At 50.0% G+C, this 6,398-nt stretch overlaps 1 long non-coding RNA gene across 1 annotated transcript; it reads left to right on the top strand.

Moving 5' to 3' along the window:
* Window positions 1-1,415: 1,415 nt before the first annotated feature.
* On the top strand, window positions 1,416-6,159 carry LOC141567552 (uncharacterized). The gene is made up of 3 exons (XR_012490287.1): window positions 1,416-2,599; window positions 3,503-3,556; window positions 5,255-6,159. It is a non-coding gene; the product is annotated as an uncharacterized LOC141567552 (long non-coding RNA).
* The last annotated feature ends 239 nt before the right edge of the window (window positions 6,160-6,398 follow it).

Below are 6,398 nucleotides of genomic sequence, written 5' to 3'. Positions count from 1 at the left end.
AACTTAGCCAAAAGGCAATATAATAAAGGAATTAGAAAAGAAATGTGAAACCCATCAGTGTTTATTGTGAGTAAAATACCGAGAATTAAATCTGGGGAGAGAGTAAAGGACAGTAGCAGACTGTTGGATTAGAAATTAGGCTATTTCAATTCTTGCCTCGATATAACGCTGACCAGGTCATGGCGGACAGGTCTCGCAAATCATTGCTCATTCAGCGATCATGGCTGAACACCTACTATGTGACAGGAGATGTAGGAAGAATTGGGGCCCATCAGTGAAAAACAGCAACAGAACCCCACATTCTTGGGAGCTTATGCCACAGCTATTTCTCTCAGGTTTACATTTTTATCTTCAGACCACCTTTGAAAGCTATTGCTACAGATAATTGGGGTTTTCACTTTATTTATAACTCACATATGTCTGACATAGATCATCTGGAAATCTACTTAGTATCACAGAGGGACAGCTGACAATGCTGACCGACTCTCCCTGCCGTGCTGGTCACCAAGAGGTGACCCATTTAAGCAACCTGGGCCAGCCTTGGCCCGTCAAACGTTCATTCAGTCACTCATTCAATAAACACACCCTGACCTACTGTGTGCCAGGCATTATTGCAGGCACCGAGGATACAAAATTTAGGTTTAAAAAGCTAATCCTGTTCACTGTTGTCAAGGAAACACACATGTGTTAGTGTGATGGAGTGTAATGGGTGGGGATTAACCAACTTTATGTAATGGTCAGAGAAGGCGTCTTCGAGGAGGCTCGGTTATGTGAGAAAGGTGAGGAAGGGGCCGCTCTGGGGACAGTAAAGAAAGAGCATTCCTGATGGAGAGGCGAGCTCACGCCAAGTCCTTGGGCCAGGAAAGAGTCTGTACGTGCAAGGAACTGAACGAATGCACTGGGCTTGGATAGCATTTTGTCTTTGCCTTGAGATGGGAAGGGGACCCTCACGATCAAACATTGAATTGTTTTCTGTGTGGTTCCCTCTCTTTCTCGTTCCTCCACTTCTCTTTTCTTACCTTCCTGTGGGTCATACAGACATTTTGTAAGATCACATCTTGGTGTGGTGATAGTCCATTTGAGCATATGACTGCTTATGGTTTGCTTAGTGGTGGTTCTGAGTGTTTCCAGTTCAGACACAGAGCTTGCCACCATCACAAGAATTGCAGTCTTCCCACATGGAACGAAATGTAGGAATCTTACTTGCCGTTAGGTCCCTTACCCTCCACCACATTTCCAGTGTATTGTCGGAATTATTTCCCCTCCATGCACTGAGCACCACTTCACATGCTGGTATAAGCTTTGCTGTAACCATCAGGTCTGAGTGACTGCTGAGAACTCTGGAGCAGTAAGAGGGCCCGTTCTATTTACCCTGATCTGTGCCCATCCCTACGTCTCCGCCCCTGCAGGTTTCCACAAGTGTGCCAAGACCCAGCCTGCTTTTCCTCTCCGTGACCATTTCACCAGAACAAGACTGACCTGCCTGGTTTGCCAAGACGGGCTACGAGAATTCTTTCCTCTCACCTTTGCTTAAATGATGCTGATGGCTTGCGGTAAGCTGGACCACTTTCCTTCTCGTTCAAATCCTCCTCATGGCAAAGCCCAGGTTCCTCCATGCAACCTTCACTGGGCCCCCAAGGACACGCTCAGCTCCCAGCCTCCCATAGGGACAGCTGGCAGGACTGTGCCCCTCATATGACAGTGAACATACATGCTGACATGTAACCAAATGTGGCGTTACTCAGTAGGACGAATCCAGGCTAAAATGTAAGATCCATGTTATGGAAGCCATCGCTCAAACTCACCAACATCTGGCAGCATCTTCTCTGGGCACATAAAAACTACAATTCCTAACGCTCTCCCGACCAGCGCCACATGCCTAAGTCTGGCCAGTTGACTCAGCAGAGATGAAAATGCCCCTCTCTGAGGAAGCAGAGGTCCTGTACGGCCCCTGGCTTCCTGTGGCCTCCCCAAGCCATGCTGACCTGGAAGCCTCACGTTGAGATGACAGCGCAGCAAACTGAAAACTGGCTGAGTCTCTGAATCACTGTGTGGCCCACAGAAGACCTGAAGGGAATTACAATCAAAACCTTTGTTATGCTGAACTCCTGTTGTGGCATCAGTGCACAACCATTTGTCACTGCACTAGCGCACTCCGCGGTCTGCTCCTGCACTGGCCGTTAACCAGCTAACTTGGACGAACCATCTCTACAAACTCTGGCAGGGGCGCAATTTGACTTCTGAGTGAGGAGAGGAGCTGGGGTGCAGATCCCTCCAGAAGCCAAGCATCGGTCAGCCACCGCCTGGCTCTCCACCTGCATCCACGCATCTCCTTCTCTGCTCTCCCGTGAAGACCGGGCAGGTGCTGCCAGCTCCCCGTCATCGCAGACAACGCTGCTGGGAACATTCCTGGGGCTTTGCCAGGATGAGCTTACGATGACAGGACGCGATTTCCAACTGGTGGGAAAGCCCAGCTGCTTGTTACAGGCAGCTGTGATGTTCCACTGTGTTGTGGACGCACCGGACACCACTGAGCAGAGCACTAAAATGTTTAGAGTGGTGCATTGCGCGTCCTGTGTAGTTTGCCACTGTCAGTGAGGTAATGGACATGCTAAATTACTTGCAAACATTATTTTTTTCCTCTTCAGGAGTTCAGCTTTGTTTGCACTATCGATTTGCCTAGTCAACCCCTTTATCACTCAGAGTGCAAAAGAAACCAGCCCAGATTTATGCCAAATTAGTAAGGCTCCACCTAAGAGAGCTTTAGCATATAATTCAAAAATCATTAACTGGCCTAGGAGTGTAGCCAAATCCCACCAAAGTCAAAAGAAAGGGCCTCAGTGATGTTTTTAAATTAAATAATTCATTGATTTTCCTGCAAAGTACACAGGATGGAGAGCAGCTTTTTACGTCTCTGCACTGAAATATTTCAGTTCTCACAATGGGTAGAGGGGCGATTTTTAAAAAAGGAGTAGATTCTTTAAATTTGAAGGCATACTTGCCCTGGGTATGTGTGTGCACGTGCATATATATGGCACTGATGGACAAATCCCACCAATACCATGTTTTGATATAAATTACTGAGGAGTTAATGTCTTGGAGCCAATAGGCCCCATTGAGGAACTGAGCAATGAGGGTTTTAAAGAAGAGAGGGCAGAAAGTGATTGCTGGAATGTTCCAAATGTGGGGGCAGTGTGCCTGAAAGACCAAATCAGGCACAGAGAAGGTATGCAGGGCAGTCAGAAAGAACAGCGGAGATGGCAGATACACGGGACAGAGTAGGATGGCAGATAAAGAAAAACCCAAAAAGAAGAAAAAAAAGATGCAAAACTGAATGTCACTCTGCTGAGTTCACCCAACATGATGTTAACATCGAGCTAAGATCGTAAAACCCAGAGAGTGGACTTCGCCTTATGAATATTGTATACAGTTTAAGACATAATTATGTGGGGCCCTGAACTGACTACGCAGATCAATTAAGACGGTACCCGTCTATTTTCAGGGGTGCCACATCGTCAGACCAGGACCGCGGAATTACGACTTGGGGTGCTGTCAGGTAAGGAGACAAGCAGTTGGGAGGAAGGCACTTAATCGCAATCACACGGTGTGTTTAAGGCAGGGAGAGGGAACAGGTCACCGTGGCACCAAATTTCCTCATATTAGCGTCCCTGTGTAAATGTCAGAATCAGTCACAGCACCTCACTGGAGAGAAGATGAGCGTGTGGCACATACTGCCCGAGAAAACACGTGCCCATCCCATGAAGAATGTCATCTCAGCAGTTTCTAAGCACAGGTGAAAACGGGTGTGCCTAGGTGGGCGCCCTGTTTTACCTCTGCAGCCGCCGGACTCTGGCACACCTGCTGCAAGGAGTCTGCAGACCCATAGCTGTCAGGGCCCCGGGGACGGGCAGCTTACGTGGCCTGTCTGTAAAGACCGACACAAGACAGCTGTCAGCTCCAATCACTGCATGTCAGTGGTTTGGAACGATCCTTTCCTTGACACAGACCTCTGATCGTAACACGAGTTCACAGTGTCTGATGTCGTCTCCTACTCCCACCTCATCTTGCTCCTCTTTCCTATGAAATGTGTGTGTGCACCCATCGGAGACCCCTTCTAATCCTAATTGTTCTGCGGTTTTGCAATATGATAAAACGAAATGAAGGCTGTGCTTGGTAGGCTGTACCTCTGACTGTGTCTGAGTTGGGGGTTCCCCCTAGAAATAGACTCTAGATCCAAGCCGATGGTGTACACGTGGGGAAGTTAGCAGATGATGCTGGAAACACCACCGGGGGAGTGGGGAATTGACATGTGTTAGACCGATTGTCAGGAAACAGACCCCACGTCGGTGACAGACATGAAAGGGCCTGATGAGGGGAAAATAGCTGCGTGAGGGAAAATAGAGAGGGTGTCCTAGAAGCTACCAGAACACGGTGCAAGTCCAATCCCAGCCAAGGAGCAAGGCAGAGAAGCCTGGGTTACTAAGGACATTCTTCAGGGAGCCCCACCTCTCCCACGAGCAGACCTTAATTACAAGCCCTGCACAGCCCCTCACTGGCTGGGAGGAGGGAGATGTGCCCTCTGTACAAAGGCCGGGGCGGGCCCATAGCACAACCGCTGGGGCTTCCGCCAGCGTGGCTCCCAGTGCTTGGAGGCCGGCCAGGGCTTCTCAATGCTACCCCCAGACACACAAGAGGGAGAACGATTGGGGTGCATTGCTAGCCTACTTACCAGTGTGGGCAGTGGTAGGTAACTCTGAGAAATGGTACCCTGTACCTCTAAGTGATCTTAGCCCAGGGTTAGGGCTGGGCCTTCATCAAGTCCCATCCGTCAGCAGGGGCACGAATCCCATGGCCCTTCCAGCCTGCCACGCACCCAGGGTGCAATCACACAGGTGCTTGCCGTGGAAAGCCAGGCTGGTAGGGACAGAAATGGCCAAGAAGGTAGGGGCAGGATGCCACCAGAGCCAGCTGCCTCTGCTGGGTAGACGTAGCAATGGAGCCGTGCCCACCCCATGCTGGCGCCTCCCCTTTGGCATCCAGGCCACTCAGGGTGACTTTGTAAAGAGAGAACACAGTCAGGGAGGCGTTAACAAATGCCGCGGGTCTCCCCTACCCCGAGCTGGTTTTTCAACAAGATGCACAGACGTTGGGACGGCCTCCTGTGTTTTCAGCCAAGGACTTCATCTATTCCTATCACTGCCCACCCCAAGATTCTGACAGCCCTTTTCTCTCCCTCTTTATGAAACACATCAAGGAGCCCATGTGAAAGTTGAGGAGTCAGGCTGGAATTGGGAAGACCCCTGAAGTAAGGGACACAAGGTACACGGACCCGGAGCTCACAGAAGAGCAGAGCTAGTGCCGTAATCAGCCTCGGGAGCCAGCGGGGGACACATGCAGGCCCAGAGAGTGGCCACGATGACAGGAGTCTCCCACTAAGAAGGACAGACGTCTGATTGTGGGTATTGTTTACCAACAGCGGTCTCGGACGACTTCCCCCTTAGCCCGGGGTTACATAACCAACCGTCATTTCATAATGGCTGGAAGTGCCAAAGCAATCAAAGTAACAAGTTTGGCTGATGGGCCTGCAAGGAGGACATGACATTCCTGCAGGTCTGTGAGTGTTAGTCGCAGCCCTAGGAGCGTCCACCCTCCGTGTCTCGAGTTGCTGGAGATTTTTCTCGTGACTTTAGTGAACGAAGGAGCGTTCCGGAAATGCCCTAGATGCCAGCGTGACAACTGTGCAGTCGGTAGGAGTGAGGTGTGCAAACTGCCCACTGAAATCCCTGGAGGTGATCAATGAACGTTACCGAGTGCTGATGCTAAGCTAACCACGGTGGTGGGGTGGTCATCACAGGAGGACCCTGGTGGCCCCGAATGTGCGTGTCTCAGCCCTGCTTCTACACCGATGGCAAACAATGATGGACAATAAATCCGGTTCACTCTTGTCTCTGGTCCTGGGCTGAAGGTGAGACAGCCAGCATTGGAATCACAGTGAACAGGGTCCCGGGCCGTTGCTTCTGCCTCCGTCTGCTGCAAAGTCTGGATGACAATTTGCATCACCGCTGGTTAAACGAAAACTAGCCTACTTTTCTGAAGGACTGTTAGAGAGGAGTTTTCATCCATCAAAACACAATGTCCAAAATGGAACCTTATTTTTTGTGGCTGAAAGTGGGCACAGAAAGATAACGAGAGATGAGCACATTTTAAATGTTACTGTGAGAAACGGAGGTGCCACTCACATCGGATTTAACAACTCAGCGCTGTGGCTGCGCTGTGTCGTTAGAGTTCATTACTGGGGCAAGTTAGTAGAATCAATTGCTCTTCTCAGACAGACATCCTTTCATCGGATACTGAGTAGCAGTGCCGTGTTTTTACCTTCCCAATTAAGGTGATGACTG

Source organism: Rhinolophus sinicus, linkage group LG11, assembly GCF_036562045.2.
Source record: "Rhinolophus sinicus isolate RSC01 linkage group LG11, ASM3656204v1, whole genome shotgun sequence".
NCBI lineage: Eukaryota > Metazoa > Chordata > Mammalia > Chiroptera > Rhinolophidae > Rhinolophus > Rhinolophus sinicus.
Note: the sequence above shows the minus strand (reverse complement) of the source record. Positions and strands in the feature narration are given on the sequence as shown.